Here is an 11920-nt window from a genome sequence, read left to right as displayed (position 1 = left end):
GACTGGAAAAAGCGCTGGCACAAGTGCATTGTATCAGAAGGGGATTATTTTGAAGGGGATAACATAATTTTGGATAAATAAATGAATATTTTTTTATAAAAATGAAAAGTCACCTTATTTTTTGATCACACCTCGTATATGCGAATGTGTTAGCAAAGAGAGTGAAAAAGAATATAAAAAAGAAAATGATGATACCGGAGAATCAGGCGAGATTTAGGAAAAAAGAGGGACAATTGATAAATATGTATTCTTTAAATTACCTGGTTACCAGAAATATAAATAGAAAGGGAGGGAAGCTGATTGCGGTGTTTGTAGGTCTAAGAGCGGTGTTCGACACGGTAAATAGAGAGATATTGGCGAGGGGGTTAAGGAAAATAAGATTGAGGGAAGGGTTAGTAAAAAGATATGGAGATTTATACAGGGAGACAAAGTTTAAGGTAAGGGGAAGACTTAAGTAGAGAGTTTTGGACGAAGAGGAGGGTAAGACAGGGATGTCCGCTGAGCCCAGTCTTATTTAATATGTTAGTGGCGAATTTGGAAAAAGAAATGAAAAAAGAAGAATAGAAAGATGTAAGGTTAAAGAGAGGGAAAGTTTTTATTCTAGCATACGCGAAGGACATGGTACTAATGGCGGAGAAAAAGGAGGGTATAAAGAACATGATAATGACGTTAGAAGGATACTTGAGGGGAAAAAGTTTAGAATTAAGTGTGGAAAAGTCAAAAGTGTTGAGATTTAGGAAAGGGGAAGGAGAAAAAATAGAGGAATAGTAATGGAAGAGGGAAAGGTTAGAGAAAATAAAGGAGTTTAGGTATTTGAGATATGTTTTTCAAAAGAATGATAATAAAAAGAGTAAGGAAAGGAGCGACGATGATGAGACAGATTTGGGGAATAGAAAAAAGAAAGTTTGGAGGGACTAGAGAAGATGGTTATGGCTCTTTGATGCATTGGTGTGGTCGGTAGTGGAGTACGGAATAGAAGTATGAGGATGAAAAAAAGGAGGAATGTAGAAAGCGTGCAGAAGAGATACATAAGATGGGGTACTGGGGGTGGGGTGGTATACGCCGAGGTATTTGTGATAAAGATAGAGGTGCAGAGAGAGAGTTGCTGAGAGAAAGAGCGGGTTAGAGAGCAATAGGATTTGAGGAAAGGTTAGAAAGAGAGGAAGAGGGTGGGATTGCGAAAAAGTGTTGAAGATCAAGAAGAGATCAAGAAAAGAGCGCTAGGGACAGGAGAATTATCAAAGTGAGAGAGAGCAAAGGTGGAATTCTATGAGAAAAAAGATGTGAGTATGAAAAAATAAAAGAAGTTAAAGGAGAAGGGGCAAATGAAGATTGGAATTGCTGATAAAAAGAGAAAGAAAGATGCATGAGAAGAAAAATTGGGAAAGGATAGAGAGCTCAAAAGATTTAATGTATGGTACGAGACGATTAAAAAGGAAGGGATTCCGGGATACCTAAAAAAGGGGTGGGGGGAGAGTAAATGGAAGAAAATAGCGGGATTTAGGTTAGGCAATAAAATGAGACAAGGGAAGTATTAGGTAGGGGAAGATAAAAGGATTTGTAGGGTGTGTGGATGAGGTAAAAAGAATTGGAGGCATGTGTGGGAAGAATATGGGAGATAGAGGGCGGAAGAGAGCTGGGAGGAGATGATAGAGGTTGTACTAGAGAGTGAGAGGGAAGGAGAAAATTGGTTGAGAGAAATTGAAAAACTTAAAGAGGAGGAAGGTGAAAAGGAAAGAGAAATAGTGAGTCTGTGTGAAGAGTGAATGTATGTATGTATTTTAACGTGTAATATTAGAAACAAGAACCGGAATCAGATGTCCTGGATAGGTTAGGTTAGGTTAGATGATGTATGTGTGTGTAAACGATTACGTAGCTAGGTAAATAGTTGTAAGTGTAGATGTATGTTAGTTTTAAGTTAGTTTTTAAGATAGAATTAAGATGAGTTTGTAAAGTGTAAAGAATATTTGTAACTCCGAAAGGATCAATAAACTACTACATATATACATATACAATAAAGCACGTACACAGCGCGTCATTGAATCGCGGAATAGGCGCGGGGATCGGAGGGCAAGCGGGCCGTACGATTCGTACGGCGCTTGTTGGCAAGCAAGCGTCCCGCTTGCTCTCTGATCCCGCGTTTATTCCGCGATTCAATGACGCGCTGTGTACATCATATCTAATATAAAATCTTTGTAACGTTTTTTCAATAATTGATATCAATCAAACACGTACATCAAATTTGATATACAAATGATATCACTCCGTCATGTTTTCATTCATAATATCAAGCAAACACGTACATTTGTCTTTATTTGTAAGAATCATGTGAATATTAATACCTATATATATATATATATATATATATATATATATATATATAAACAAAAATAAACAATTTTTATATATATTTTTATATATATTGTTTATATATATATAAACAAAAATAAACAATTTTTTGATATCTTGAATGGTTTTTGAGTAAAAAAAACAAAATATTAAAAAATAGTTTATTTTCAAAAATTTCCAAAAATTGTTTTAAATAATTTTTTGTTTACATTTTCATTTAAGTTTATTTTGTTTTTTTTTTCCATTATACAACACTTACAAAGCGCTATCATTTTTGATTCTAAAAAAGTATTTTAGACTATATAACTATATATATATACACATCGGCCGATATGTAAATACACAAATAATTTTATAATGCAATTATCTTTGTTTCTATGTATATATGTCATTTATCTGGAAAAAATTATTTAAAACAATTTTTGGAAATTTTTGAAAATAAACTATTTTTTAATATTTTGTTTTTTTTACTCAAGATATCAAAAAATTGTTTATACAAACGTTTTATTAAAAAATTATTTTTATTTATCCATGTCAATAATATTTTTAAACAATTATTATTATTTAAAACATTGTTGGAAAAGACCTCGCACAAACCTTATGGAAAATGGATCCTGGTCACATTTGTTGAAATTGCAGTATGTTATAGTTGATGGTTTGATTAAAAGTCTTTATAGCTGCATATCTCTAAAATAAATAGTTTTCGAAATACGAAGGCTCAAAAGTATAAAAAATGATCCCTTTAATCGCATGTAAAGATTCAAAACGTACTTTGGATTAGTAAAGAGTAGATTAGCAAAGTGCTTTTGAATGAATTTTTGAAGACTCATTGGAACGTGATCTTGTACTTGACCTTTTAGTGACCTTGAACTTGACCTCGACCTTAATTCAAGGGTTGTTACAAGTAGAGTAGGTTTTTCCAATAGGACTACGTCTCACAAATGGAAAAAAAGCTTTAAATTACAAAGGGACAAAAGTGACATTTAAAGATGACCTTGAACTTGACTTTGAACTTGACATTGTCACTTCAGAGGTTGTTACAAGGTCAACTTGGTTTTTTTCATAAAACTATGACTTACGGATGGAAAAGAAGTTTTGAGTTATAAAGAGACAAAGAGTAACACTTAATGGTTTATTTTTATTTATAAATGGTAAGGAAATTTCATTATTGTTGTGGTCGATTACCTGCATCAAAGACGGATTGAATTAATCTCATAGAAGAGTAACGAATATTTTGTTGATGTCTTGCATCGTTTATCTCAGAACACTTGGAATAAATACAGTAAGTAACCAAAGGCTTCAAAAAATGCTATTTCTACAAACACTTTAGACGTGGTAAAAAGCTAGATATCTTATCTATGTGTAATAGAGGTAATTAAATCTACTACATATACATAAGATATCTAGCTTTTTACCACGTTTAAAATGTTTGTAGAAATAGCATTTTTCGGATCTTTCAGTTACTTACTGTATTTATCTCTGTCTAAAGGAATAAACACACTAATCCAAAGTATGTTTTGAATCTTTACACGATTGAAGCGATCATTTTTCATACTTTTGAGCCTTTGTATTTTGAAAACTATTTTAGGGATTTGCGGACATGGAGAATTTTGATCAGGACGTCAAAGACTACAACATACTGTAATTTCAACAAATTTGATCAGGATACATTTCCCATAAGGTTTGTGTAAAGTCCTTTGTTTAAATAATTCTTTTTTAATTATATGTTTCCAGCTTGTTGAATATTTAAATAAAAACAATTAAGGAAATGGCAATAACAAGCTAACATCAAATGTTTGAGTACAATTCTTTTATAATTCTAAGATTTTAAATAAGTTTTAAAAACCGTTTTGATCCACTATGGGATTTTCTTCAGTGTTTTAATAAAAACTTACAAGAGAATAATGATCTATTCAAGATAATGAAGAATATGGATAAGAAAAGATACGCTATATAGATATTCAGTATGAGAAAAAAAAGGCGGAAATAGCAATCACGTAGCCGTCATTATTACGCAAACCGTCCTCTCGCTTCGAATGTAACTGACAGACCGAGAGTGGTTTTGATACATCGATTCAATTTATTGAAACTTCTATAAGCTAACATATTTCCATTTCCCGTTTTGTCAACGATTTTTGAAATTGTGTGCAATATTTTGTTAATAAAAGGTACGACAAAATAATTTTGAATAATTTTTTAAGTTGGTGTGGAAACTATTGTTGGTGTCCAAACTATTCGATATTCCGTTAATTTTGTCCGCAATCAGACATTTCATCCGGTCATTGATGACTTTAAAAATTATTTCCAACGGATAGTTGTTAGAGATGAGGATGTTGATTATAAATTTCATATTCTTTGCTTGAAACACNATCCGGTCATTGATGACTTTAAAAATTATTTCCAACGGATAGTTGTTAGAGATGAGGATGTTGATTATAAATTTCATATTCTTTGCTTGAAACACAAGGTGNGACAANAACAGAGCTCTGTTTACCATTCCGATAATAGTTCCTAGGTTTTGAAAGACTGGGTGTGAGGAGTGATAATTAAAATACCTGCTCTAAAATGTGGGTTTATGGTACCAGTCGCACATAATTGTCCCGTTATTAGACACAATCAGTTTGACGTCTAAAAAGCTCAAAGAATTTCCATCCTGCATCTCAATCGTGAACTTCAATCTGTCATTAAATCCGTTAAAAGTATCTAAAAGATAATTTAACCTTTAGAGAGCCGGGATTTGAGAGGGCATATCCGCCTTAGTAAAGTGGTAAAAAAAGTATTTTATATCACGGATTGATCATACACTAAGTGTCGATCATAGGTAGCGCCAATATATTGGCTTTCCGGTCCGGAAGGGATCGGCCCGCATATAAAATTTCTGTCACATCAATTTGGAAGTATAAATATGCGTTTCCGATGTATTTTTCGACGTAGAATCCAAATCTGATGTCAAAAATACAATAAACCTGAAAACAACCTCTATAAAATTACAAAAACTACCCTTTCTATCACGCATGTTTAATGTTTTTTAGTTGGAAGTGCAGATATATGTTTCCGATGTATTTTTCGATGTAGAATCAAAATCCAATGTCAAAAACACAATATACCTGGACATAACCCCTATAATATTACAAAAACTACCCCTTTTATCACGTATGATTTTGAAACACCCTCTTCTTTTGAACACGGGTTTGGAACCGTCTGTGGCAGAATTATGTTTTTTTTTTATTTTAATTTTTTTTGTTTTTTTATTTTTTTGTCTTTTTATTTTTTTATTTTTTTGTTTTTTATTTTTTTATTTTTTTCATTTTTTTTATTTTTTATTCAATTTTATGGTTTTTTGTTTTTGTTGTTTTTGTTTATTTTCTGATTTTTTTAAAAATTCTTTTATTGCTTTTTTTAATTTTATAAATTACGACAATGATCGCTTAGTGTAATAAATTTCAAAGCAAGGTTCAATGCATAAAGTTTTACAACATTTTGTACACTTATATGATGATCGACTTCTCTTTTTGTGTATAGTGCATAGAACACATTGACGTGATAGCGTTTTACCATCATTTGAAGCTTGAATTTTTCTGGGGAAATGTCGTCCATTCAGTCTAAGATCAGGCGATGTAAATAATGAAACTTCTTGAGAATTTACTTGCAAAATATCTCTTACGACGCTCAATCGAAAATCAGGAAACGAAATCGCATTTTTAGTGAGCATCTTGAATAAACTGTGGGCATTTATCAACATCAAATCAATTAAATGAAAAAACAATTTTCTATACCATTTCATACATTTTCTAATAGATTCTGTCAAAGATAATTGTCTGTCGATATCATTGATTTTACCCATATTTTTGTTATAATCCACGATACAAATAAGTTTTATAATAAAAAAACCAATCTTCATTGGTTTTGTAGTTTTTCCTACCAGGTTTACAAAACTGGTGTTCGTGAATACTTGTCAATACATAAACTTTCTTTTTATCCATTTGATTACCATCCAAGAATCGGTGTGGGCAACTTTTGTTTCACCACGATCTAGCTTTGAACTGAGAGTCGGCATTCCTTTACGATTTTTTTTTATAGTTCCACAAAGACCAGTATTTCTGTCATGTAAGTAGTCTGACAGTTGTGGAGATGTATACCAATTATCAGTGTATAACACACGCCCTTTGTTACAATAAGGTTGCATGAAATGTGCAACAATATCACCAAAAACGCCTAAATCAAATTTCTCATAATCAGTGTCTAAGCCAGTATATACTATAAAATCTAAGAGAAATCCTGTTTNGCAGTCCGCTAATTCAAATATCTTCATACTAAATCGGTGTCTCTTTAATGGTAAGAATTGTTTGAATTTTAGCTTCCCTTTCCATAAGACTAAACTTTTGTCAATGCAAAGCTTTTCACCAGCAATAATAGTATTACCAAATTTTTTCTTTCAAATAATCTATCACTGGGTTGATTTTTTTCAAAGGATGATTGGAAACTTCTTCATTATTAGAAAAGTGAAGGTATTGCAAAATTTGAAGATATCTATTTCGAGATAGACTTTTGCCGTATATTGGAGTGTACAGCAGTGGATCTTGGCTCCAATAATCTTTTAGTTGCCCTTTTACAACATGACCCATGTTTATTGATAAAGCAATCATTATCCATAATTTGTCTTCAGTGATAGGAGTCCACGGTTTCATATGTATTCGATCCGGTTCGGATCCATCGATTTTGTTCTTGAAAAAGATTGGTTTGTTCTACAATCAAATTTACAAGAAATGTATTTAAAAAATATTTCAAACATTCTAATAGAGTAGAAAACAAATAAGGCCGATACGAGCCATTCGCAGGATGTTTGTGCGGAAACTATGCGTGTACAAATATATATATATATATATAAATGTAACGAATTTTTACTTGTAAATTTTTACAAGTATTTTTTGAATTGAAATCTCAATTCTTAAATTCATACGGGATGCTAGATTTGCATCTCACATATGGAAAACCCCGGATACCCCCCTAACTAATTTTAAAATATTGCGAAAAAAACTCCTCGGCCAGAAGTCGAACCTGGAATCTCCGGCTTTTCGTGCCATCGCCTTCCCTGTTAGGCCACCGAGGCACTTGGAGTTAGTCTCGCAATACTTATACATATATCGAAGATGGTCTGATAATGTTGTTAACGCTAATTTTCAGCCAGCGTAATTAAAAAGACTTGACGCTCGTGAAATTGTTAACAGGAATCAAATAAGGCCGATACGAGCCATTCGCAGGATGTTTGTGCGGAAACTATGCGTGTACAAATATATATATATATAAATGTAACGAATTTTTACTTGTAAATTTTTACAAGTATTTTTTGAATCTAGCATCCCGTATAAATTTAAGAATTGACATTTCAATTCAAAAAATACTTGTAAAAATTTACAAGTAAAAATTCGTTACATTTATATATATATATATTTGTACACGCATAGTTTCCGCACAAACATCCTGCGAATGGCTCGTATCGGCCTTATTTGATTCCTGTTAACAATTTCACGAGCGTCAAGTCTTTCTAATAGAGTAGGTTCGTCTAGAGACACGTGATCACGAATACGTGCTTAACCAGTAAAAGTTTTTATAGATGGGTAAAAATAAGGATCATAGTGTACATCTAGTATATTCTCATCTTCAGGCTCTGACTCTCCACTACTCCAAGCTTTGTCATCACCTGTATTCATTGTATAGCAAAAGTAATAAAGTACGAGGAAGATAAAAAGTAACGGAAATTGTTGTATCAACACAAGTAAAAAAAATAAGTGTATCTCGAGCCTGACAGAGAACGCGAGGCGACAGGTGCTCCTACGCGCCGTTCTCACGTATGGCAAGGACGGGCGACGATAAACGGGCAGGCATAATCAATAAATATATTTTTGATCTGCTATTCACAAATTTGCCAAATTGTTTTACTAGTAAATAGCAACTTCAAAAACCTCAAATAAAAATAAATTTGTTTATAATTGCAGCCGCACGCGAATCAAGCCATGTATTTGTTTTAGAATATCTCACATGAAAATTAGGGGTACGGGATGAGTAGGGGAGAGACGGGCAATTTGACATTAAATAATATTAAAAATTGCTAATAATATTAAGTACATTAATATTTAATAAAAAAAAAGAAATTGAACAAGTTATTCTGGTGCGCCAAAATATTGGTTTTCCGGTCCTCTAAAGGTTAAATCGTTGGCAGGCGCAGTTAAAATAATGTCATCCACATAACAGTAATAACCAGCGGGTCTGAATTTTATATAAGTTTTTTAATACAGAAACTTCCAAATCTTGCATTACTATATCCGCGATAATAGAAGACAATGGTGAACCCATCGGTACCCCAACGGTTTGCTTATATACATTATTGTTGAACAAAAACTAAGTGCATGACCAAACAAATTCAACCGCCTTCAAAAAATCAGAGAGAGCGAGCTTTGTCTCGAGTCGAATGTATTTCCATCTAATCTTGATGCTTTGCATGGCCAAATCAATCGGAATGTTCGTAAATAATGAGACCACGTTTAACGACAGAAAAACGTGATTAGGCTGCAGCACAACGTTGCCTAGTTTATGGACCAAATCAAAACTCTTATTGATGTGGCTGTCGGTTAACGGAATACTCTTGACAATGATATTGTATATATGTTCAGCAAAACAATGTAGGGGGCTATTAATGGAAGATACTATTACTTTATATGGAAAGCCCTGTTTATGGATTTTGGGCACTCCATAAGCCTTTGGGATGATCCCATCACTCCATTTAATACATTTGTAAACCACATCAGTGATATAACTATCATTTAGCTTGTCTGGATACGGACAAGCCGAAACCATATTTTTTATTTTTAGAAAATTACAAGGCGACTTAGTCGTCGTTCGGTTAAAGCAATGTGGTGGAGATGAGACCGTTACATGTATCTTGAATATGGTGGGAGCCGCTCACTCTGTCAATTACATTCGAAGCGAGAGGACGATTTGTGTCCTGTTGCGTAATACTGACGACTACGTGACTGCCATTTCCGCCTTTTTTTTCTCATACCGAATATCTGTATAGCGTATCTTTTTTTATCCATATTCTTCATGATCTTGAATAGATCATTATTTTTTGTAAGTTTTTATTAAAACACCGAAGAAGATCCCATATTGGATCGAAACGTTTGTTAAAACTTTTTAAAAATCTTAGAATTATAAAAGAATTGTACCCGAACATTTGGTGTTAGCTTGTTATTGCCATTTCCTTAATTGTTTTTATTTAAAGTTTTTTAATATTATTAACATAGATAAATTGAGGTAATTTTATTATAACACTTTTGTGTGAAACAATTTTTGATATCTTCAATCGTTTTTGAGATATCATGAAAGTAGCTAAAAATTGCTTGATATATTAGAAATGATTTTACTCCTTAAAATCGTTTTTTAGCATCAACTGATATAAATTCATCTATTTATGTAATCTAAATGTACACAAAGTTTCAGTAAGATCAGATTGACACTTCGCGAGATTCCTTTGTTAAATAAAATAATAAAATTTTATATAAAAATGATTTTTGTTTTACTTTTCTGAGCACTTCTTTACACAAATATAACTGTACGTAATTTAGAGCAAAAACGATGCTGTTATCACACTTAGGTCAATTTGACCTTACAACTTTCGACGGCTGTCAAACATGTACTACCAAACATGCTTTTTTTCAATCGGGAAGTATCTTTACTTGTCTTATGTGATGCTTTTGCCGTGTATTATATTAATATTCAAAGATGCTTTTCAAGTTTGGTTTTTATACCGACGTTTTATGAACAGTTCAGTTTACTTTGTCAAAAGCAACCTGATACAGTAAAAATGATACTAACGCGGTTCAAATTTGAAAACCACCTTGGAATATCTCAAAAATATTTTACTTCAACATCAAATTTTAGATCATTTTGACTTAGTGTGATAACGGAAGGTTAAGTATTATCTAAGACTTTACTCATACATTTAAAGAAGAATAAGAACAAAGATTGTTTGTTCATGTATATTACATTTTTTATAGGCAACTTCAAATGCCAGAGAAACTTCTGTGCGGGCGGCAGAATCGATAAAAACTTATCAAGAAATACCGCCTTTTCGACCTCTGCCACTTGGCTCTCAACCACTGACTAAGCAACCTGCAGTGATGAACGTAACAATTTACAAAATACCATTTATCCATCAAGAAGTAGCGGAACCGTCTCCTCAACAACAGCAACGACTTCACCAAGAAACGAATCTAAAGCAAAGCATGCAACAAGACACATTGGCGTTACAAATGTTGAAGCAGCAACGTTTGCAACAGCAGCAACAGGTCATAGCGACTCAAAGCACAAAAAATCAAATGAATCCGGTAATTTTTTATCTTGTGTAATACTTGTTTTTTTCCATATTGTGTGCAACAATTTTTCTATATATTTAATATTTCGCGTCACTCGGGATAATTTGCAACGGGATAATTTAAACAACAATAAGCAGAATCTTCCGCGAAAATACTGCTAGTCATTGCAGTCAGAAAAATTGAGATTACTCTCAAATCAGTGCACTAACCGACGACTTTTGAGTTAAAAATTTAGATGCCAAATGTTACTTTATTGATGTTGTGTCGTTTAGTACACTTGACTTACAGAGATAAAAACGTTTAGATAACTGTTCAAAAACGTGATAACAATTAAAAGCCTTACAACAAGATAAATTATACAGAAAAAACACAGTAACAATTAACAACAAACAATTAAACAAAGTAACAATTTTATTCTATAATCGCGATAAACAAATTTGAAAAAGATTTAGTCAAATATAATCTAAAATAAAAAATATTTGATGACAATGAAAGTTTTTAAGCAATATTTTGTGGAATTGAACAGAGTTATTATAGAGAAGGAAAAAGGATAATTCATATATGTTATGCAAAAACAAACTTTTAATATGAAGTTTTGAATTGGTTTGCATTATTAACGTGTAATAATTTACACGTTTAAAAATATATTCCTCGTATGTACATTCATTATATGGCTCATATTAGCCGAAAAATTCTTTGCTAGTTTGATGCTACATGAGCTTAACTTTGTAAATTTTAAGTGTCAAGAAGAGGTTGGACAGATTTGATGGAAAACTATCCTTTTGTGAATTCCGAAAGAATCTTTTATTGCTCCTTTCTTACAATGTTCTTTATACAACGTTCTGATCGCTGTCTACTCACAGTCTGCCCTTCAATTGCGCGATTGATTTATAGCAGATCGATCGCGTTGATTCAGTAGCCTTATTACCCCTAGAAACGGCCGTGCTAGTTGCCGATGTTGTCACGCCGCGTTGCATTTTCGACAATGTGGCGATGTGTCGTCTCTATGCAATCAACAATTTTTCTAAGAACTGTTGGTAGTTTTCAACTCTATTTGAATCTTTATAGTAAAAATGAGCAATGATAGTGATTGCTCATCATGTTGCTCAATGGCCCGACCTAAATCATACTTACTTTATTTAATTATTAAAAGTGTTGCACATTTTCCCTCTTTCCAGGAAAAAGGAAAATGTATGCAA

General features: G+C 32.7%; 1 long non-coding RNA gene across 1 annotated transcript in view; it reads left to right on the top strand.

The window, feature by feature from the left end:
• Nucleotides 1-10654, top strand: part of LOC109861933 — a 27220-nt gene extending 16566 nt beyond the window's left edge. The window contains exon 2 of the long non-coding RNA XR_002251056.1: nt 10404-10654. This is a non-coding gene — a long non-coding RNA (uncharacterized LOC109861933). The remainder of the gene's footprint in view (nt 1-10403) is intronic.
• Nucleotides 10655-11920: the final 1266 nt, after the last annotated feature.

The sequence above is a fragment of the Pseudomyrmex gracilis genome, unplaced genomic scaffold (assembly GCF_002006095.1).
Source record: "Pseudomyrmex gracilis isolate BER0280 unplaced genomic scaffold, ASM200609v1 scaffold_1162, whole genome shotgun sequence".
NCBI lineage: Eukaryota > Metazoa > Arthropoda > Insecta > Hymenoptera > Formicidae > Pseudomyrmex > Pseudomyrmex gracilis.
This window is presented reverse-complemented; position numbering and strand designations above follow the sequence as displayed.